Genomic DNA, 23615 nt, shown 5'->3' on the forward strand with positions numbered 1-23615 from the left:
GTTTCATGTCATCTTTCTCTGGATGAACTCTTCATGTTTTTGCTTTTTCTGTTTATTAATATGCATGCAAATAGCTACACATTTTTCTCTAAACCCTGCTATAGATATAATCCATTGGTTCTGCTGCATAGCATTTTAATTGTTGCAACTTTCTATTTATAATAAAATTCCAGTTTTGATTTCTCACTTAACCATGACTTGAGAGCCTTCAAGCCTCCAACTAGTGGCGTTCTGTTTGTTTACTTTTGCATTTTTATTATTATTAATTTTTAGTTTCATTCATTCAGTTTTTTCATGGGACACATGTTTTTAATGTCTAGTTTAAAATCACTTATTTCTGGATCATTTTTTCTTAGCATATCCATCCATCTATCCATCTGTCATCTGTCTGTCTTGTTGTCAATCCATTTACCATATATGGATAACTGGGGGAAACTCATTAAGCATAGACTGGGTTTCTTGATTTCTTTCCCTTATTTTCCTTTGCTCTTTTGTCCTTATTACTTGCTTCTTTTAATTTTATATGGATTTTCTCTCAATCTTTTGTCCTCTACTGGATTTCCAGGGGTTTCTCTACTCCTCAGGGCTTTAGCCAATGCTGTCTTCACTGCTTGACTGTTTCATCCCCTTCCCCGCTTTCTGAGCATTACCAGCTAGTTCTGCTTCCTGCTGTAGGCAAGCTGTAGTCCCTCTCAGTTCTCGTATGGGCTTTGAGATCTTATTCTGCCAGGGATGTTCTTGCTTGCTGTCTGTCTTCATTTATTTTTCTTGACCTGTATTTCCTTTTCTTGAAGGTTTTTTTTCCCCCCAGTTTGAGTGTTAGCTCCTGTTTGGCCATTAACTACTATATTTGAGCAAGGTGAGTTCTTTATGACTTGGTTAATTGCCGAGCAACACAATGCGTGCAAGGCGCTCGCTGGCCGCAGGAATCTGCACGGGCTACCGGCCTGTCTGAGAATACTCTTCCGGGCTTTGCTCGGAAAGTCTCTGGACATGGTCAAGGCAGCCCTCCCCATAGTTCCAAGTGTCGCTTCTGCTCCTCACCTAAATCCAGGCTGCTTTCTGCATGTGGTGTGCCGGACTGATTTCCCCAGTGTAGCCTGCTTTCCCTCTGCACCTCCTGCCCGGCCCCCTCCTCTCCCCGCTGTCCCCAACAGGCTGACTTGCCTTCAGAGCACGCTGCTCCCTCCTCTCCTCTCCCCTCCCCTCCTCTCCTCTCCTCCCTGCCTCCTGGCACCCTCCTCCTCCTTCCTTGATTCATGAGCTCAGGGCCTGGGCACTATCCCTGAGCTTTCATACTCAAGGCTAGGGCCCTACCTACCACCTGAACCACAGCTCCACTTTGGGCTTTTTGGTAGCTAAATGGAGATAAGAACTGGCTTTGAACTCTGATCTTCAGATCTCAGCCTCCCGAGGAGCTAGGATTACAGGCAGGAGCTACTGCACCTGGGTAGGAATGGCTCTTGTTGTGGGATTTTGCCGTCTCCTGTCGACCATGCAACGGCTCTTCATCCCTACACAGTGTGGGTTTCCTCTGCCTCTCACTTTTGTCAAAATATACAGGTGGCCTTGTCACAGGCTGGGATCTTCTTAACGCTTCTGTATTGAGATAAATTGTTCAGCCCATTTTTTTTGAATGTTTGTGTTTTAAATATAGGAAAGTCCAAATTTTAGGGAATAATTTTTTCGCTGTAAAATGTGTAAAAATTTTGCAATCTCTCTTACTTAGTAAATCAAGATTTTTTTTGTTAAATATATCAATTTCACAGGACTTATACATTATGTATAACTTAGATGATCAAATAAATGCCTGGCTGTGAAGGAATGATATCGTTTGTGAAAATTCATATGTGTTTTATTTCCTATGTAAACACAGTTTTCATAGATATGGTATGAAAATCTTTTTTAAAAAAACCCCCAAAGTCCAAGAAAAATGTTGTTACTTAAAACCTTCAAAGTAGTTTATTTTTTTAAGACATACACATTCATATGAAAAATTGTAATTTTCCTTTCCATAATTCAAATATTGGGGTTTATTCTCATCTCTCTTTTGTACCATCAGGTGGTGCTAAGCATGTCACATTTTAAGGATAAAAATTTCACGAGTATTCTCTCTGTATAGTTAAGGAAGTTAGATCTTTGTGTGGATTGACAAGAACAATCCCTGCAACTTAAAAATAGCATGATTAGAAAGTACCACAGCTTGACATAATTGCATAAACTATGGAGATATATTAAGTATCAAGAGCAGTCTTAATGCTTTAATAAGAATAGCATCCTATGCAAAAGCAAATCTGTGGCTTTTGAAAGGAACTGCTCCTGAGGATGGAATCTCATCTCTAACACAGAAGTGGTAGAACCTTCTCTCAACACCATGCTTACCATTGTTGCCCTTTGATGGGTTACAATTTGCCTCATTTGTTTCTATTGCATCTCCACGTCTGACTTCTCAGTATCCTGTCCAGTTAGGGTTTATTGCATTAATCTCCCCCCTTGTTTCTGTAATTTATTTACCTGAAGAACCTAGATGAGAAAGTTCACAGAACTTCCATCTCCGCATTATTTTTTGTCTTGCATTTATGTCTTTGTTCATTATGGAGGCAGAAATGTAATAAGCCTTCCAATGGGGAGCTGGTGACTTTGATTGAAATTCAGGAGCCAGACAGTTAGTGAAGAGTTTGCTTTTAGCAGCAGTAGCTATGAGATTTCTTTAGTAAAGGATCAGAAACCAAGGGCACATGTTAGTGATTTTCAAGTCCTTGAGGAAAGGTTGCCTTTATCCGTGTTATACTCCTTTACAAGATTAGCCTACAGTAAAAATAAAATACACACTTATCTTCCCAAATGATAGGATAGCTGGTTGCAAATACTTAATGATTCTACATTATCTTCTTTTATTTTGGCCTGGTACTGAGGTTTGAACTCAGGGCCTCATGCTCTTTTTTTTTAATTTTTAAAAATTTTTTTTGAGGTTTATTCATATAGTTGGCCTTAACTTGTATTGTGGAGAAAATTCTTGTTTTCATAAGGAAGATATGAACTGATTATACACCAGCACCGTTCCTCTATCGGTTCACCCATTACTTGCTTTTAGAATTGTTTCCACAGAGACAATTTCTTCTCACTCTCTTCTACTTAAAACAGCCTGCTCGGCCTCACGCTCTTACTTGGTTTTTTTTGTTTGAGGCTGGCACTCTGTCATTTGAGCTGCATCTCCATCTGAGTGTGTGTGTGTGTGTGTGTGTGTGTGTGTGTGTGTGTGTGTGTGTGTGGTTACTTGGAGATAAGTCTCATAGGCTTTCCTGCTCAGGCTGGCTTTGAATCCTAATCCTTAGATCTCAGCTTCCTGAGTAGCTAAGATTATAGACATGAGCCATGAGGGCTCAGCCATCATTTATCTATTCTTTATGACTTGTGACAGGCACTGTGTCCACATATAGACTATAGGGACAGGCAGTCATTATGGTTTAGTTCCCCTCTGTCAGGAAGGGGCTGCGGTAAGACAGTGCACGGGTATTCAAATGAGTGGTGAGGCTTGCCTTACGTAGAGGCAGCTCATGCAGAGGAAGGAGGCGACAAGACCTGCAATGCAATCCTCTTTCCACCTGTCATTTCCATGTTTTCTCCCTGCTACTCCCTGGCCCACCCCGGCCTTTGGCCTCTAGGTATAGCTCCTGTGGCTCTTATCTTCTGGGCCTGGGCACCTGGTCACCCCTGCTGATTCTCTGAGCTTGTGGGAACCATCTCACCGTTCTTCACACTGCCCCTCACTGCCCTGCTCTGAGTGGCAGAGGCGGAGGGGCTGGGCGACCCTCCGCATGGGTGGGTTCCTGCCGAAGAATGTGAGTTCATGATTAAAAGAACCAGCACGCGCCATTTATAATTCTCCTTCCCTGAGAGAGTTCAGCAGCGAATCACATGTTTCCGTTGTGCCAGCTTCTGCCATGCTTCTGCTTGTGTTTTGGATCGGTCGCTGCTTGGCGGATTCTTTCTTAAGCAGGAAACAGAAATGAACGAGGCTCAGATTCGGTGTAGTGGCCAGCGGCCCAGAAGGAAAGTCAGATAAGGGAACCAAGGAGGTGGTCAGTGTCCAGCCCAAGGCAGGGGAGGCCTTGTCTGGAAGTGGGTCAGGGAACACACGCTGAGCCATGCTGGGGAGGGACTGGCCGGCAGGGGCCAGGCTTGAACATTCTGGGGATGGGGGCAGGGCTGGCTCCGGTCGACGGGACAGGGGTAGTGGGACTAAGCTCGAAGGCCAGAGGAAGGCTCGAATGCCTTCCTTCCCTAATGGGGCCGGAGGGGATGGGAATGGGCAGGCTGGGGCAGGAGCAGGACGATGTCCGACGTCAGTCGTCCAGGGCACAGAGCTGCTCGGTTCTGAGTGGCAGGGGCGCTGAGACTGGAGGGAAAGGAGCCACTTGGAAACGCCTACCCCATATCCTTTTGATGACCATGGAGGCCGAAGCTGTCCGTAGCAATTAAGGAGTGGGACTTGGGTGGAAGAGGATTACCTGGAAAGGAATGGTTCTGCGCAGCCCTGGGGATGCATCCCAGTACTCCATGTCCTTCTATACCTTGTTAGGCTAACTTCTGTGATTCAATAAGTTCTCATTCTCATTTGAACGAGGGTTACCATTAGGTGTATTCTTCCAGGCATCATGATTGGAAACGAGGACTCATTTAGAACATGCCACAATTCCTCAAAGCTAAGGATAGATCCAGGCGTTGAGAGGTCTAAAGTTTAGTGTCTACATTTTTTTGGGTGCTTTCTTTTTTAAAAAAAGAAGTACACAATTATGAATGTGTCATTAGGTGTGGAAATTACCATTTACTTGGAAAACGGAAAAATCATGGCAGCTTGTGAATTTACGAAGTTCATGCGTGAACGGTTTTCCCACCGCCGTGACAAAATCCCTGAGTTCATTGAGTGGTCGGAGGAGGCCCCGCGGTCCCTGGTCACCGGCTTCCATTGCTCCGGGGCCTCGGTGGGGCGGTGGGTGGTGGCAGGAATGAACTGCGCACTTCATAGTGGCTGGGGGAGCCGAGTGAAACACGGGGGCCCCCCCATTTCCTTTGGAGGCGTACCTCTGATGAGCTGACGGTCTCTGCACCGGGTTAGTGGGACTGCGCTTGAAGGCCAGAGGATGTGGTGGTGGCTTCATGCAAAGTCCCTCGCCCCGCTGCAGTGCTACAGGTTGAAGACCACGCCGAAAACCACGGACCTCTGGAGTTCATTTCAGATCCAAGGCCACCGCAGTTGACAAATGTCTCAATCGTGAGAGAAACTTAGGGGACAGTGTGCTATTGTGAGCTGCCTGACAGATCTCCATAAAACCTTCTTATTTCTCCTTAGACTTCTTGGCCCTGCGTCCTTTGGTTTCCTCTTGGGATGACAGAGATTTTGAAGCACTGTTATCTTTGGGGTGAGGATTTTCTTCTGGCGAGGCTGATGGATCTTCCTGGTTGTCCCATCTTCAGGCAAGTTGCTTTTAGCTGCAGGACCGTTTTCCTAGGAGAGCACACTGGGATTTCTTCCGCTTCCCAAGGGGTGGTCTTGGAGCACTGAAGCCTGCGGGTCTCTCTAGGCATGGGACCGCCTTACATGGACTCCAGTGGTGGTTGTTGGTGGTGAAGTGGCCTTTAAGGTTGGACCATGCTTTCCCCAAACACTCAGCTAAGCCAGGTGCCTCTTCCAGGTTCTTCCCTTTGGGAGAGATAGGCTCTGCATACCCAGTTTGGGCAGGGAAGGGTCTAGTAGAGGTGGACAGTGTGAGGACAAGGCTTCTGCCTGCAGACTCGGTCCCATCGCGAGGATCACCTCCAGGCCACAAACCAGGATACCAGGCTGGGCAGAGGGGCAAACGTCCACCCCACCTGCAGGGAGAAGAAGGCAAGGCTGTAGACAGGGCCATGCAACCAGAGGTCCTGATGTGTGAGACATGTACACCGAGGTTGTCTGCTTATGGAGATATCCCTGGCTGTCATGACCCTGTCTGGAAGGAGAAAGAGATGATGGACTGCTTTCCTCTTCCCCAAGCCTGTAGCATGGTAACAGAGATGTATAAATGTGCAACTTGGAGCCTGCTTCATGGTGACTCTCCAGTGACTGGCAGCTCTGATGGTTATTAGCAAATTACCATCTGCTTTAATCATTCCCCTGTGAGCCTCATCGGATCCCGCTCGCTTCCCAGAGCCTGCGCAGGCCCGGGAGAAGTCCCAAGACTGACAAACAGCTCCAGTCACAGAGCCGAGCGTCCCACAGTCATTGAGACCCTTTTGCTGGTGTGTCTCGGAGCAAATGTGGGTCCCGCTCTGTGAACGTCGTGTGTACACCCTAGAGAATTGTAATGCAGGGCAATCAACTTCTCCAGGGAGAGCCACGCCGGGCCAGTGGCGGACCCAGGAATGACCACTAGCCCTTGATCAATGGACCAACCCAGAGCCAAGGGACGGTGCAGGATCATTCAGATGTTTTGGTCTCAAATGGCAGAGATTCTCTTCCACAGCTTCACCCTATGGGAGGACTACAGGCAGGATTACCAGCGCTTGGTTTTTTTTTTTTTTTTTTGGCCAGTCCTGGGCCTTGGACTCAGGGCCTGAGCACTGTCCCTGGCTTCTTCCCGCTCAAGGCTAGCACTCTGCCACTTGAGCCACAGCGCTGCTTCTGGCCGTTTTCTGTATATGTGGTGCTGGGGAATTGAACCTAGGGCCTCGTGTATCCGAGGCAGGCACTCTTGCCACTAGGCTATATCCCCAGCCCCTAGCGCTTGGTTTTTTTCTTGTATTTTTTTTTTTTCGGCCAGTCCTGGGCCTTGGACTCAGGGCCTGAGCACTGTCCCTGGCTTCCTTTTTTGCTCAAGGCTAGCATTCTGCCACTTGAGCCACAGCGCCACTTCTGGCCATTTTCTGTATATGTGGTGCTGGGGAATCGAACCCAGGGCCTCATGTATACGAGGCAAGCTCTCTTGCCACTAGGCCATATCCCCAGCCCTTTTCTTGTATTTTTAGATCAATTTCATACTGTAATATTTTCTCAGAGATCGTGACAGGTAGACCCAGCAAGCGCTCCCTTACACCAACACCATGTAAGTCTTTCCTGAAGTTCTGGGTGCTCTACAAAGCAGCGTGCCTTTCAACCCACGTACAGTGGTGGGGTGAATTCTTTGTCCCCATTGACAGATCAAAGATGCCTTAGTCCATGTGGTGCTGCTGTCACAGAGTGTCTGAGGTTGGGTTGCTTGTAAAGAACAGAGACTTATTTCTTAAAGCTTCACAGGGTGGGAATTCTAAGGCTGAGGTCTCATCTTGGGGAAAGGCCTTCTTTCTGAAGCATTTCAAAGAGAGCAAGAGATGACCTTGTACCCTCGTGACCTTTTACATCCAGCACTAACCCACGCAAGAGGCTGGCACCCTAATTCCTAATCACCTTTCCAAGGTCCTACTTTTCGACACTTTTGCAGTGGAATTGAGCTTGCCCAAGCATGAGTCCTGGGGGCATAGTCAAGCCATGGAGAGGAGGGAGGCCATGAACAGGCCCTTAAAGACTGATTTTTAGAGTCAAGATTCTTCTAGAAGTAATGACAAGAAGCTTCATTCAAGCGGGCTTAGAATGAAAAGCATAAAGGAGAGGAACTTTACCAGCTGCTAACGGAAGGTGAGGGAGGGCAGCTCGGCCTGGTGTCATTGGGAGCAAGCGTGTGGTGACAGCCCTGAGCCCGTGCTCTTGGACTCTCTCCTCTGTAGATCTTTGTAGCTTCAGGCTTGCATCCTCGGGGGTCGGGGCCTCTCCTGGAAACATGCAGGCCAAGTTCTGCTAGTGTCTTACCCTCCCAGCCTCAGGGAAATGCCTGCTCTGTGTCTCTGCCTGGATTTCACACTCCCTCCTGAATTTGAGGAATGCAAGATTATCTGTCTATCTATCTATCTATCTATCTATCTATCTATCTGTCTGTCTGTCTGTCTGTCTGTCTATCTATCTATCTGTCTACTATCTATCTATCTATCTATCTATCTATCTATCTATCTATCATCTATTTATCTATCTATCTATCGATCCATCTATCATCTGTCTACCTACCTACCTACCTACATGCCTACCTGTGCACTTTTGGCTTCTGTGGCTGCACTCATGCGCCCCAAGGGAAGCCAGGCAGCTGCCTGGGAAGCATTGCCATGCGGTGTCCCGAGCTAGCCACACCTGTCATCTGGCAGCGGATCTCGGACTCAGCCCGGCACATAATGCACCGGGTCAGGGTCAGGGCTGGCCCTCTCTGAGGCCCAAGTTTCTGGATCTTACCGTGTTCTCTGGATGGTTCGGGCACATTGCAGGAGACACACGGGGATGGAGACACACACGGCGAGGCTAGCACCCCTATCCAGTAGCTCAGAGGTGCAAGCCTTTTCGAGCCCTGAGCACTCTGGCTTGAGTCTACTAGTCGGGGGCGTGTCTAGTGGGAACATTAAACAATATGTTGATTTTGTTGGCTTCTGGGAGGAAGTGTGAGCGTGGACACGTTGGAAGTGTGAGCGTGGACACGTTGGAAGTGTGAGCGTGGGCACGTTGGAAGGGCCACTTCTGATCCTCCCTGCTGGCAGTAGACAAGCTCTGGTGGCTGCTGGCTCCTTCCCTGGTTATCTGGAGGGCTTTTTGCTGAGCTTGTATGTCAGCATGCACAAGTGGGGTGATAATCATAGTAATCCTTACAAATTGCTCCCAAAATGCAGTGGATAGGAATTGCTCAAAAGTGTTAGTTCTTGTTTTGGTTCCGATGACTCTTAGTGAGCCTCTTTCCACCTCAAAATGGGAGTTCTACGGAAGATCCTCCCTCCTCGTGGCTGTTGGAGAACCAGGGGAAGTGCTCTAGTCGGCTCTTGGCCCCTCACACATCTTCCTCCCAGCGGAACGGAGGACACTCGCCAATCACACACACACAGGACTGGGATTTTTAAAAATAAAAGCTGAGGATAGAGAATGACTTGTGGACTCGTGTGTGTGTGTGTGTGTGTGTGTGTGTGTGCGCGCACGCGTCCATGTGCATGTGTGTGTCCATCCTCTGCTGTGACAGCTTTCCTCCAGGGCTTGGAAAAGCGAGATGGCTCCCTGATTTCATGGGTTCAATCCTTTCTGTCTCCCATCACAGGTTGGTCCTTAACGTCCTTGGCAATTGATATTCTCCCGGGATTAATGTTTGGTGCCAGCTTTAAAGTTAGAGCCACAATTAGAATATTCATTATGCTAATAACATTACACCATTTGCCGAATGTATATTTATGGATGAGAAGATATGGTAATCGTGTGTAACTTGCTTGGGAGAAGGTAGACTGGTATATCCTGTGAAACATTATTTTCCTAATCAGGAGAGACAGGGAAGAGGAGAGAATTCACGTAAATGGAGCTCTGTCACGTGCCCAGTAACTGTGTCCGGTGCTCTGAATATGCTTTCATGCATCCGGGAAGCCCAGATGTAAAAAATGACTCGGCTCTGCACTTGGTGGATGGGGAAACCGGGAGCGCTCCTCGGGATAGTCGCTGATTGGGACGTAAGCCAGGGTGGGTCCCAAGGCTCCTTCCTGCGTACGATGAACCGAGACCGCTGCTGCTCCGGGCAGCTGCTGAAGAGGACCGGGGCAAAACCATTTCCTCTCCCTCACCCACACCTCCTTCCTGGGGAGAGGGATGGGTTTCAGCCGTCATTTCTGCAAAGCAGGTCTCAGTCCAACGAGACGGCAGAGGCAGATACCAAGCATGGTTTCCATCAGAGCGGTGTCAGGTGAGGCCCAGGGAATCGTGTGTCACGTGATGGGAGCAACCCCGTGCTCCTCTGCGGCTGCTCGTGGCTGTCTTCCTCTATGGGTCGTTTCTGTGGCCTGAGAACGGAGCTGTAGACAACCAAAGGGCCCGTGGGGAGGAGGCCCCCCTCCCAAAGAACCCGCCCTCGGGGTTCTTTCTGCAGGAAAGGAGGGGCGCTGACTTTCTTGTCTTCCTCATTGCGAGTGGGCCATCTTGGGTGATGCCTTCTCAGTTGTTCTAACGAGGATCTGTGGGTACAGATCCTTGCAAGGGGGGCTCCGGATGCTGCCTCTGGGTAATGGTCTCCCCTTCTGGCAGTGGCCAGGGGAGCGGGGTCCATCCTCCCTGGTATCAACAGAAGCAGGGGAGCAGGAGTGCTGGACAGAAAAGAGAAGGGCTCACCCCTGAACCTCACGGCAAAACAAATATGCTTGCGTTCCTATCAGTTAACTCATTACCAAGTTGGCGCAACAGAAAATATTCTTCTTTCCCCAGTTTCCCTTCTTCCCGTGAAATAAATTGGTAGCAGGGACAAAGGAGTTTCTGCTCTTGTTCGCATTTCTCTGGCTTCTGGCCAGCTGATGCCTCGGGAGTTATGGGGTGCGGACCCCAGGGGAAGGCGGACGGGCGGGGGCGGGGGGGGCAAGGCGGACCCCAGGGCAAGGTGGACCCCAGGCCCTGGCATGGCCACTGCCAAAAGGAAGCACATTTACACCTCCCCCCCAGCCAACGCCTAGGTGAGGATTGGAAGCATTACAACTTATTCCATCCTCCTGTGGAAAGGCACCGAGGCTCCCTGCCTCCAAGCACTTGGTCGCACTTGATACTCCATACACCGTCCTAAAAAGAAACAAACAGAAGGCAAAGATATTTAAAATATCTGTAACCCTGACTCACTAAGTCAAACAAAGATGAAATAGCAGTTTAAGAGGCCAAAGGAGGAAGTAGGGGGTGAGATGCAAGAATGATAACAGCACCCAGCGTTCCCTCCCCATTCAGCGGAGTTGCCCCGCAGCCTGGGCAGAGAGAGAAGCTGGCCGTGGCTTTCCAGAGCAGAGCAGGCTCTCGGCTTCGGGCGCAGCTTCCCCGTGGAGTGAGCTTGTCACACCCATCATTTCTGGCACCATACGCGGACTCCGTGCGTGAACTTTCTCTTGTCAGCAGTGGAATCTGAACTCAGCGCCTTGCTCTGCTCAGCGGGGGCTTTTACCGCTTGATCCAGGCATCCGTGATAGTTACTGTGGGGAGGGAAGCTCAGAGACGTTTCTGCCCAGACTGGCTTTAACCCTCTCCATCTCAGCTTCTTGACTAGCTAGGTCTAAGTGTGAGCGGCAGGTGCCCGGCATGCGGCCATTTCCAGCAATGCCTACTGATAAGAACCCAAAGCTCCAGGGGCCTTCAGGCGGGGCTGGCTGGACCCCAGTGTGGAATTCCCCCGAGGGGCAGGTCTTTGGGGGGACACTGGCTTTAGGCAATAAGCTAGAGACCCCCATGCTGATTGTTGGGGGCCGGGCAAACTGACCTCTGTGCTCTCGAGGGAGTGGCTTCCGTCGCCACGGGCGCCCCGCTCCTTCCTGCAATGCCTGAGCCCCCCGCACCCCCTCAAAGGTGGCTTCCCGGAAGTGCTTCCCGGTTTCTCGGGACCAGCGTCCGTGGGTGTGGGCGAGGCGACAGACACGGTCATGTGACATTGGAGATGTCTGCTAACCTCCAAGCCGGTTGCCACTCTGTTCAAGGGGTGCTCTGCGCACACCCCGCAACCCGCTGCTTTCTATTTCTCTCGTATCCGTGTTAATCTTATTTGACTCGACAGTCATCGTCCCCTCGCCCGCCTTCATCCTCTGTTGCTGTCCTTCACTGTTTATTTCCTTCCTTTTTGGTATGTGCAGGTAACGAACGTCTGCCGTTTCCTCCCTCCCCTGTTCACGCGCTCGCAGATGGTTCCTGACCCTCAGCCCGGTTCTAGAAACGTCGCCAAGAAGCAGAGTGAAGGGAACTGGAGGAGACAGAGGGTTAACCGCACACACAAGATGTTCAGTCGCAAACTCGTGGGGGGGGGGTGGGCCAGTGGGAGGGGCTCCCCCCGCCACCGAGGACGGGGTGCAGGAGGGCTTCTGGGGGAGGTGTCTGAGCTCCCTTGGAGAATGGGCAGCTCCTGATGCAGAGGAGGAAAGCGAGGCCCGAGGAGCTGTAGCTCCATGTTCAGGAATTTAGACTCTGGGATGCTGGTCGGCATTTTGAACACTAATGGAAGGACATCATGCAGTCAAACAATGATCCATCTACTGACTCCACACGACTCCAGTGTCTAGTGAGAAATGCACACCACTCTCTGTGTTCTCAGTGGGACGGAAGGTTCTGGAACCATCTGCCCCTTCAGGCTTCTTCATCCTGCTTATGGTGCCCAGATATTAATTACGCCTCATGGTGGGAGAAGAGGAATCTCTCCATCCTTATTATGCTGGCTTCCAACTTTATGCAGAATAAAGGGTAAAACTACCACTGGGGGTAAGACTGATGATTGCTCTGTGGACAAAAATGCAGGAGTCCCACCGGCCAGTATTTTGAAACTAGTATTTGGATTTTTACATCTAGGTAGTCACTGAGATAGGACCTACAAATGTCCACAGGAGTGATATTTATATTAGTGGTGGTGGTGGTGGTGGTGGTGGTGGTGGTGTGTGTGTGTGTGTGTGTAAACAGAGTACTATGGTAGTCATAGCCATTGTTTTGAAAGAATTTCTATGAAAGATAAAAAGCCTGCCCGGATGATCCGCAGGCAAGAACATGACCGGGATTTAGTTGTGAGACTATTTTTAGGCAGTTTAGAGCGAGCAGCTTCTAGAAGAAGACGTAGAAAGCTACGCCAAGCACGGAACCGGAACCTTCGCTCCGAGCTCCGCGCGGGGGGCACACCCACCATAAATATTTAGTGTGCCCGCGCAAGTGTTTATTCCAAACACGAGGCCTCAGGTCGAAGGCGGCCCGGGCTCATTGTGTCTGATGTCAACACACGTCTGCGTGTGCGCCCCACCTCGCGGCGCGGGGCTCGGCGCGGGCCCGGGCTGCCCGCACACCTACACGCCGCAGATGGCTCCGTTTGAGAGGAGATGAAACCGCATGTGGTGGAACTGATTAAATATAAAAACACCACCATCTGCCATCGATTCTAATATAAAACGGTTTGGGCAGATGCTGACATCTTTGGAGACGATGGATTCATCTCTGACAGGAGAAGCGGCTCCGGGGTCCCCGCGGCCCGAGGCTGGGACGGCGGCCCTGGCAGGCAGCAAGCGCCCGGCCCGGCGGGTAGATGTGGATGCAGAAGGTGAGCAGACAGCGCTCCAACAGCAACAAGCCCCCCCACCTCCAAGCACTCCCGCCGTCCTCCCTCGCCCCGACAGACGGGGTGGGGGGTCTGTATTGAAACGGGGAGAATGTTTTGTGCACACGGATCTTCTATTACGTGCCTGAACACCCCCCCCCCCTCCCCCCAGGCTGGGCTGGGGTAACTGGAGAAATGATATTTTCTGAAAATAGTCAGAGTATTCAAATTTTAGTATTGAAAACGCTCACATCCTTTATATGTGTGCTACTGCTGGGTTTAAAATGAGTTTTCCTAAGTGGACAAGAGGGTTTCATTAAGAAAGATATTGTTTACCAAGCAGGCCACGGACTGATTTGGGGGGCGGAAGGGGAAACACAAGAACAGTAAGACAAAGGGCAGACCACTGCACAAGAAATCTGCAGACCCCATCCCCACCATTTTAAGAGGAAGCATGGAGGTTGTACCTTCCATGATTAGCAAGAACTTTCCAGGAGGCATTCAGAGGAATGTTCTCTGAACAGAGGGGAAGTCAGGAGGTTAAGGAAAGCTGTGGCAGTGAATGAACTTTGTCATGGCTGAGTGCGACCCACACAGTGTGTTCACCAACACTGCCTACCCCTAGGGCAGGAGGCCCCTCCCATCCACCCTGCTTCCTTCTGAAGGAACTTCTCGGCCCGCTGAGCACATGCTCTCTCCTCTAGGAGTCAGTGGAGTGACAATCTTGGATTTCAATTATCAAAGGAACACAAGTCCTGTTGTCTATGTCATGTAACCCAGTGGTCTAAAATAGCTTTGTGTTTATAGCTCTGTCTAGCTGGGTTACTAGAACTGGGCTTGATCTGAAAGCTCGCCTGGGCTGGGTCACAGATGCCGTCATGACTCCTGAGGCTGACACCTAGCCATGGGAATAACTGTGGTTCTCTGGGTCTCTCTTTCCACCCTGTTTCGTCATCTGCTGGCTTCGATGTCCTCATAAGAAGATGGTGCTGGGGCTGGGGTCTTCAGATTTCTTCTATAGTGGTTGGCTTTCTTTAGAACAAATATTTCAAGAGACAAAAGAAGAAACTTGCACCCTGGCCCAGAAGACATGCCGTATTGCTTCTGCCACATTTTATTCAATGTCAGCCAGTCAAGATGCAAGGGAGCTGAATGGTAAAAAAAAAAAAAAATACATTGGGGAATGATAAATTATATAGGTATCTAGACAGCCACACACAGTAAGACAAAAGGAGGATATTCTTTTGTTCAAACATAATTTTTTCTTTATGAAAATCTGTAACAGTTGGAAAATAAGGCAGAAACAAACAAAATCAATCTTTATGTGTCAAAATGAATGACAAATACAAAACAAGCTTCAGGCAAAAGGGGATATTCTTAGGAGTAGAGCACAAAGGTTCAATGCCTATGTGTACCTGATCACATAAAATTATATTTATTGAAACAAACTCCAGAAAATGGAAACAAGAGTATTTTCTTTGTTCCAGTTTTGGTTTTTTTTCCCCTTTTGTCTTGTCTGTTCATTTATCCATCTTAGGGAGGGTAAGGATGGATGTAGAAACCGAGGGACAAAAGCTGAGCAAATGCAGCAGCGGTACTTACTGGACACTCTGTTGGAAATAAACGATACGACTTGTGGGTAGGAATGGGAAAGAAACACTGGGCGAGAGCAAGGGAATGGGCATTGTTAAAAAAGAAACACTCTCTTTCCCTGACTTATGTGACTGTGACCCCTCTGTACATCACCTCTATAATAACAATTAAAAGTTGCGTGGAAGGAAACAATAAGAGAATGAAATGGAACTGTGAGGGCTTTTTCTCTAGGGCCAGATGATTGCCCGTAGCTCCACTAGGGACCCAAGTTTCCACAGGACTAAGATCAGCCGCAGATTCTTGGCCAGCCGGATTGCTCCAAGGTGGCTTGTCAGCAAAGGAAGTCTCCAGTGAGGTCTCTAAGCCTGGCGTTAGTACAGGAGGGCCTATTGCCACGACTCTGCGTCTCCTCATAGAGTAGCCATGGCGTTAGTACAGGAGGGCCTATCTCTCTCCACCACTTCTGTGTCTCATGGTAAAGGAGCATCCATGAGCCCCTCGGATGTATACCACGTGCAGCAGGGAGGGAGAAGGGACGTTCAGGGACAGAACCAAAAGTCAAGGTGGAATTGAGGCAGTGAATTCCTTCTCTGTGAGTTACCACTCACTTGTAGTTCAAAGGATTCATTCTTCAAGGCAAGCGGCCTTATTTACTGCACCAGGGTGGGAGACCACAGCACAACGAGACGTCAGGACGACGGGATTTTAAGCGGAAGGCAAGAATGGGCTGGACATTCTGTGTGGGAGGCTTTTTTGGGTGCCTCCACAGGTGGCGGGTGTCACTCTGGCCACAGCCCCGCTGTCTAATTGGTGGCCTTTTCCCTGTGGTCTTCACATTCATTTCTCCCTCCCGCCCCATGAACAGACTTTTTTTTTTCTGCCATGTGTTCATTTAATCCTAATTGTGGCGTGTGAACATCTTGTGAGCTTCGTGGCTGGGTCCCCGGAGGCTCCTGGTGGCCCAGTGCCACACTGGGCGCCGCCAGGCCAGTCCGCCTGGGCAGCTTTGGGGAATGCAGATCTCCATTCCTGATGAAAATTCCAGAAATTTTTTTTTTTTTTTTGCCAGTCCTGGGGCTTGAACTCAGGGCCTGGGCACTGTCCCTGGCTTCTTTTGCTCAAGGCTAGCACTCTGCCACTTGAGCCACAGCGCCACTTCCAGTTTTTTCTGATTATGTGGTGCCGAGGAATCGAACCCAGGGCTTCGTGGATGCTAGGTGAGCGCTCTACCACTAAGCCAGGTTCTCAGCCCAAGTGCAGAATTTGTGTGTGTGTGTGTGTGTGTGTGTGTGTGTTGAATAGGAACGTCACACAGTTTGATTGCCGCCACATTTCGTCTTGCTTACACATCTGTTAGGGAAAACGTCCCACCATTTGAACGATTGTGTCACTCCAAAATTTGTGTTAAAATTGAAGCTCCAAAGCAAGAAGTGTAAGAGGTTGGGCCTTTGGAGGGGTGACCGAAAATGAGGGCGCTGCCCTCCTGAAATCAATTAATGCCCTTTAAAAGGCTTCCGAGAGCGGCCTGTCTTTTTTTTTTTTTTTTTGTCTCCACCCTGTGCCATGTGGGGTGAAGCAAGAGACATCGTCAACAAAGCAGAAAGTCGCTCAGCGGGTACCAGAGCTGCTGGTGTCTCATTCCTTGACTCACCAGCCTGAGAACTGTGAGAAAGAAATTTCTACTGCTTGAAAATTACTCAGTCTAGCTGGGTGCTAGGGGTTCCCGCAGGGTTATCCTAGCTACTCTGGAAGAGGAGATCTAAGAATCCTAGTTCAAAACTAGCCCGGGCAGATAAATCTGAGAGACTCTACCATTAGCCAGCAAAAGGCTGCAAGTAAAGCTGTGCCTCGAGAGGCAGAGCACGTGCCTGGAGGGGGGAGCCAGGGAGAGCACCAAGCTCTGAGTTCAAGCGGTGCTGGTGTGTGCGTGCGTGCGTGCGTGCACACACACAGGCAGTCAAAGCTCTTTTATCACGCTAGTCTAGAACTGATTGGAATAGCCATGTGATATATTCTTAGCCGTTCCGTTTCTCTCAAAGCACGGGACTCCCAAGTGAAGGAAAAAAAAATCCTGTGTTGGGAATGATCATTTTTATTAGCATAAATCAATCGTGCAAAGGTATTTCATTATGATATTTCCACACATGCATAGAGGGTACTGTAATCAAATGATTCCCCTCTGTCACTCTTTCTTATCCCTCTCCCCCAGTTTTTAAAATAGTTATAGATGCATTTCATAATTCTGTTTCCATGCGGGTGTATGAAACACGGATCATATTTATCCCTCCTCACCACCTCCTCTCCCCCCAAGCTACCCTGCCCTCACAGGCTCCCTGATTCACACTCGTAAATTCCCTACTTTAGGTCTAGATTCTAAGTATGAGAGAGGAGGGGATATTCGTCCTTCTCAGTCTGGCTTCTTTCACTTAATGTGATGTTCTCCAGGCTTCATAAATGGGCCAATGGAAAACACAATTTAATTCTTCTTTATGGCTGCATAATATCCCATTGTGCATTTATCTGTTTTCTTTGCCCACTCATTGGTTGATGAGCACCGAGGCTGATTCTATAGCTTGGCTACTGTGGTAAGTGCAGCTGTAAGCTTGGATAGGTGGGTGTCTCTACTATGTACTTACAGGCGTAGCATAACAGGATCATATTGTAGTTCTATTTTTAGTTTCTTGAGCCGTCATATTGATTTTCATAGTGGATGGACTAATCAATCCCATTCCCACCCATGAGTTTGGCTCTTTAGGTGGGTTTACCACTTGCAGAATGCATTTTCAGAACTCAGCCCATTCTTACAATTCCAGCTAAGCAAACCAGACCTGACACAAGAACAGAAGGTAGAAGAGCAAAGGTCCTCACCTTGATTACTATGGATGTGAGATTGAAGGTCACAGAACTCAGGAGTGGTGGTGGGGTCAGAGGTCACAGTCCCTGCCAGGCACCTGCTTCTCCCATTCCACCACTCATTTGTCTCTGTCTTATCCGACAGAAATCGACTTAGCGATGTGTGACCTCCAAACCAGAGTGGATTTCAGATAGACATATAGTGTCGGTGGTATGCCACGAGTGTTACGTGGCACACAGGTGAGAACAGGCGACAAGAAGAGCCAGAACCTCCCTAGCAATCACCGTGTCCAGGACTCACAGTGGTTCTGCTCACGGAGTGCCTGGAGAGGGCCCTCCCTGCCCGTGGCCGTTGGGAAGGGGTTTCTGTCACTCTGCAAGTCCCTGCTCATTTGGTCACTGGTGTGGCTCACAGCTGGGCCGGGCTGGGTTCTTCCTCAGAGTGAGGCAGCTGCTTTTTCCTTTGGCTTGGCTGAATATCCGGATAAATAGCACACCAGCTCTAGCTGCTCACATGACGTGTTTTTCTGAGCCACACTTCCATTTCCACTGTTACTGGCTTTGTCTCCATGGAAGGGGCCCCACAAGTGGCCTGAGGGTTGGGAAAGGTTGGACAATCAGGCGGAGGAAGTTGTAGGAAGTCTGGACCGACCACAAGGTTCCCTTCTTGCCTGGTTCAGGAGATTTTTTTTTTGGGCAGTCACTGCATGTAATATATTCAGTTATTTTTCTTTTTCCTCTTTCTACTTATATCCCCTTCTAACATTCATTTTGTAGATCAATACTACATCTCCAGTGTCAAATAATTGATTCAAATGCCTTTTCTCATTTAGAGGCCATTTGCAAAAAAAAAAAATCATTTCTCTAATGAAAATTAGGCTGTAGACATTTTGCTGGCATGTTAGCTAGAGAAACAGTGCTATTAGAAAATGGTCATTGTCAATGCTGCAATTGCAACATTTAAAGCTTATTAAAGTCACGCTTTACTACACCAAGCAATTTTTGGCTATTGCAAATGTGGGTATCCCTGTGTGGTATGCCCTTGGTTGAGATTCCTAAAGAAGTCTTACGGTTAGGCTCACAGAGAGAAGTTGAATCACGTGTGAATATTTGAAGGAGTCTTGCTGCAAGTGTAATGCATTTTCTCTTGGAATACACAAAGGGCCAGCCATAGAAATCCGGAGAGATGAAAACAAATGCACCAAGCCTCCATCTTTCTTCTTCCCACCTGTGGCTGTGTTCTATCTATCTCGTTCCACCCCTCAGTTTCCTCCTCCGCGCCTGTGTCCTGGGACTCCTGGGAGGCCAGCGAAGTGAGCGCAGGCACTGTGTGACCATGAGCTCCTGACCCACGGAGACCACACGATTCATGCCAGGCAGTACAGCGACGGTAATTCCATCAGCAGCCGAGACTCGAGCTGCTTTCCGCCTCCCGGAGCGGGAGCTCTGCGGAGCTCAGCAGAACACGTCTCCTGTGCAACCCGGCCTTCCGGTCCCCATGCGCTCCTGAGATTCGGCGTCCCCAGGGGGAACGCGGGTTACTAACTGGGAGCACATTACAGACCGGCATTTCTATTCCTTGGAACCTCAAGGCCATAACAAAGCCCCACTCGGGGCTGTCAAGATGCTCCAGTCAGACAGCTTCCAACCAACACACGGGTGGATGGGGCTCCGGTATAAATGGCGCGTATTCGAATCGTTTTACAGCAAGTCTCCCAGGTGTATGACTTGAAGCTTGCGTGTCGATCTTATGAACATAGTCCCTGCCACTCCGGGCTGTAGTGCTCATGAGGATGTATCTTGACAACAGCACCTGGTCCCCCTTCCGCCATCCGCGCATGGGAGGTGAATGTGGCAGACCGTGCAGGGTCCCCATGGGTCGCCTGTTCTTGGCATCCTCCTCGCACGCCGCGAGCCCACCAAGGACATGCCGGTTCAGGAGGAAACGGCCCCAGCTGTTCTTACAGCGGTGACCCCCAGCCACCTGCCCATACCCATCTGCCGAAGAGCACAGGGCCGCCTTCCACACGTCGGGGGGTATCTGGGAGTTTGTCACGGGCCCCAGAGGTGATTTAGAGCGAGATGTTGTTGCAGTGGCTGCAAAGGTGAGAATTGCAATAAAACCCAAGGCAGGGCCCACGTCTCCCAGAGTCCGCAGCCACGTCTCGGAAGCCATGCTTACCAACACGGTTAACAAGCCCACCTGGCAACACCTGCTAGTTTCGTTTGTCGTCAGATGGAGAGTGGGGAAGACGTAAGGTGTGAAGTGCTTCCACACTCTCAAGCAAGAATGAGACATTGGGGTGGGACACCTTCCACCGGCTCTTCCACCACCTGCCCACGGCCACACCCAGGTTCTGGCTAGATGAGAAGTGGGGTGGAGAGAGGAGGCTGAACTCGGTGGCTGTCGTTCGGTTCTGGGTGTGTGTAGCTCCTGTGCTGGGGTCCTCCCTCCTGTGGAGGAGGGGGCCTCCTCTTCCTTAATGCCAGCTCCCGGGGGTAGTATCTTCATGATGGGGTCCAGAAGCTCATCCTATGCTCATCTCTGGACTCTGTGGGGGTGGTTCCTCTGGACCTGTATGGGGGAACATGGAAGTTGTCGAGGAAAGGGGACCCTTGAGGTGAGTGCCGAGAGGTTCAAAAATAAGGTCTGTTGCTCAAGAGGCTGAGAGCTGAGCACCACCTTCAGAAAACCACCCAGACCTGTGCCTGTGAGTCCCCGGTAGCAGGGGGTATGGGAGCGGATGGTCCACCTTGCCTATGGTACCGCTCACCTTGTGGCTCCCTTGCTGTCCTGTGTGGCCCCCAGTCCCTCTTCCATCGCCTTCGCCTCATGTCGCTGCCGAGGTGTCACGGCCTCCAACACCTGGCCAAGGCCTTTGCTTTACCCCTCTGCATCGCTGACCACTTCCCGGTGTTATCTATGCTTTTCTGGTCCCTGGACATCTCTCCTACTTCTGACATCCATGAGGGAGGCTGAGAGGAGGAGGGCTTGGCCATGGTCATCACTGTCCCCCTGTGTTGCGCATGCGTGTTAAGCATTTCAGCACGCAGGCGCCTGCGGGGCAGGGGCCGCCTCCTCTCAGGCGGAATCCATGGGTCAGGACAGACAGTCCTCCAGGGCAGGAGTGCTCATCCTCTCCACACCCATCACCTACCTTCCTCGGGCCTGGGGTCCTAGCAGGAGGGGAGCCAGGGAGGACTGGAGAGGGAGGGGCCTGAAGGCGCCCTTCTTTCAGGGCTGCACATGGCACAGACTGCTCATTTACTTTAGGCCTCAGGGTCTGCCTGGCATCCCCTTTCCCACAGCTAACTTCCCGCCGCGGCTGTTCCCCCATCTCCAGCCCACCCAGAATGCCCCTCGTGGCTCCCATGGACACCCCGCCTTTCCCGCAGGGATGCTGAGGACTGGGCACCTTGTTCTCTCAGCCTTCTGCACCAGAACCCCCCGTGGGGCCTGGCCTCTCCCGAGCTGGGCGTGGACCGCCAGCCGCAGCCACGCCTGGGAGTCTGTGAGTGACAGAATCCTCCTGGCGGAACTAGAACCCGGGTTCTGAGAAATCCAGGGAGCCCAGGGACAAGAGTGGCAGCACCAGCCAGCCGGGGCTCACGCAGGGCTCACACCGGTCACCCCAGCGACTCGGGAGGCTGAGATCCGAGGCTCAAGGTTTAGAGTCAGCTCAGCTAGGCAAAACGTTGAGATGTTTGATTTCCAATTAACCAGCAAAAATCCAGGAGTAGAGATGTGATTCAACTGGTAGAGCCCCAGCGTTCGGACCGAAAACGTCAAGGGAGAGTGTAAGACTCTGAGTTCCAGCCCGGGTGCCAGCACGCACTCGTGCGCGTGCGCACACGCACACACACACATACACACACACACACACACACACAGTAAGCAGCACCACCAAGTGGAGCGGAGAAGGAGAATGTAAATGAGGTTCTCAGCCCCCCTCCCCCTCCCTGTCTCAGGCATGCACTAGTGGTGTTCCTGGCCACCCGATTCCCTCCCTCATCCTCCCTCTCCCTGTCATGGTAGAAAATGGGGGTGTTGTGTCCAGTGTGGGTGTGAGCGGCCTGGCTTCTGGTTTTGCTTCTCCCCCTTCTTTTCTTAGTTTCCTTGTCTGTCCCACGGCAAGGGTGCCATCTTAACGGGGTCGAGAGAAGCTAGCAGCATGGTGCTCGGGAAGTGTGGGCTAAGCCACGTGGGCACGAGTGGGAAGAGCCATGCCAGCCAGGAAGCAAGGGAGGGGTCTGCAGGCTGGGGGTGCCGGCTGCCCCGGATTGTGCAGTGCTCGCCAAGGGCTCTGGCCAGAGGGGTAGACGTGGAGACCACGGTTCTGGGTAACACACAGCTGGGAAATCCAGTTTTGTGTTTCCACTCATGACACAAGACAGTCACCTGAAAGGAAACCGTCACAGCATTCGAGTTTACTTTTCAAAGACAGAATACAGATGCTTAGGGGAATCAGAAGCAAAGTCTGGGCTAGATGGACGCAGCCAGTATTCAGTCCAGTGGAGAGCTTCCAGATAAAGCTGGGTGTAAATGAATCCCCACTTCCAAGTGTAATTCTGCAGATGCACTTTGATTTCACAGCCATTGATCAATAATTCATTTGGCTTGTGACTGCCGATGACATGATTTAATATGTCCAGCTAAATTATGTTCCCGCAGGAATATTCATGCATACCAAAGGAAAAATGACAATTACCATAGTGGTGGCCCTCATGGCAGCAAACTGCACCCCTGGCTGGACTTGAGTGCTGAAGAAAGCCCCCGACTAAATCAATAGGGGCCTCCATGCAGAGGAGTCCTTAAAGATCCGGGAGCACAACAGTGTTTCCCATTAACCCAGGCACTATTAGGAGGACTTAGCGTTGATGACTGTGAGTATGCCCTGCTATGGTCAGGGCAGAAGGTCAAGGTGGCAAATGCCGTGGAAAACTGAGACTGGTGGAGCAATCGATCCCCAGTGTCCCCCACCCCGAGGGTGTTCTTCCCTCTCTCCACCCTCGGCTGCTGCCTCTGCTGGTCTGTCTCATGCAAACCTCTTTCAGCGTCTCCTTGCCCGGAGCAGAGGAGAGGCCCTGCCTGGATGAATGGTAGAAGCAGCTAGCACAGGGTTTTGGTGATCTCTTGATGGTGAGCTTCTTCCATGAAATAAAAATATTCCAGGGCTTGATTTCTATGAAAAAGGGAATCTGCTGTCTAGGAGATTTGGGGCAAGACTATGCTGAGTCCAGGGAAGAGCTGAAACGATGGGGCCAATTCTTTGTCTTCTCTGCGGTTCAGCACTTTGGATGCACGCTTCCCTCACGTTGGAAATCTATCTTTCCTCTGTTGCTACTGTCCCCGACTATAAAAAGGAGCGGTAGACTTAGCCTCAGACTGTCTAGACTCCAATTCTGGCGCATTGGCTGTGTGCTCTTGGCAAGTTGCTTAGCCTCTCTGTCTTCCTGTCTGTAAATAGGCATATCATCTTACACCTATAGTTGTTGTAAATCTCATATGAATGTTAATGTAGCCACATCCTTAGTGCTGGTGGTATATACTTAGGATGAAATAAGTGCCATGTCGTTTTTTGGTTTTCTTTTGTCATTTGTGGGGCTTGAACTCTGGGCCTGGGGCCCTGTCCCTTAGCTCTTCAGCTCAAGGCTCGTGCTCTACCACTTGAGCCACAGCACCACTTCCTGTTTCCTGGTGGTTCGTTGGAGATAAGCATCTCATGGATGTACCTGCCCCTGCTGGCTTTGAACTGCCATCCTCAGATCTCAGCCTCCTGAGTAGCTAGGATGACAGGTGTGAGCCATGGCTTTTACTATAATAATCAGTGTTGTTTGTAATAGTGTTTTCTTAACTGGTCACTCTATCTCCAATCTCTCCATCTCCGTCCATCACTGCCATCCACACGGATGCTGGGATTTGCCCCTCTTGGGCACTGGCTGCAAGGCTAGAGCAGACGGAGGCTCTGAGGGTGGGAACGAAGGGCTTGGAGGAGACAGTGGCCTTCTGGACCAGAATCGACATGGGGAGCAGGGAGCAGATGCACCCCGAGA

At 50.3% G+C, this 23615-nt stretch overlaps 1 long non-coding RNA gene across 1 annotated transcript; it reads left to right on the top strand.

Annotated features, from left to right (window-relative positions):
• The first annotated feature begins 2758 nt into the window (after positions 1-2758).
• Positions 2759-13059, top strand: LOC125355906. The gene is made up of 3 exons (XR_007211800.1): positions 2759-2769; positions 12135-12217; positions 12983-13059. It is a non-coding gene; the product is annotated as an uncharacterized LOC125355906 (long non-coding RNA).
• Positions 13060-23615: the final 10556 nt, after the last annotated feature.

Source organism: Perognathus longimembris, chromosome 8 (assembly GCF_023159225.1).
Source record: "Perognathus longimembris pacificus isolate PPM17 chromosome 8, ASM2315922v1, whole genome shotgun sequence".
NCBI classification, from domain to species: Eukaryota; Metazoa; Chordata; class Mammalia; order Rodentia; family Heteromyidae; genus Perognathus; species Perognathus longimembris.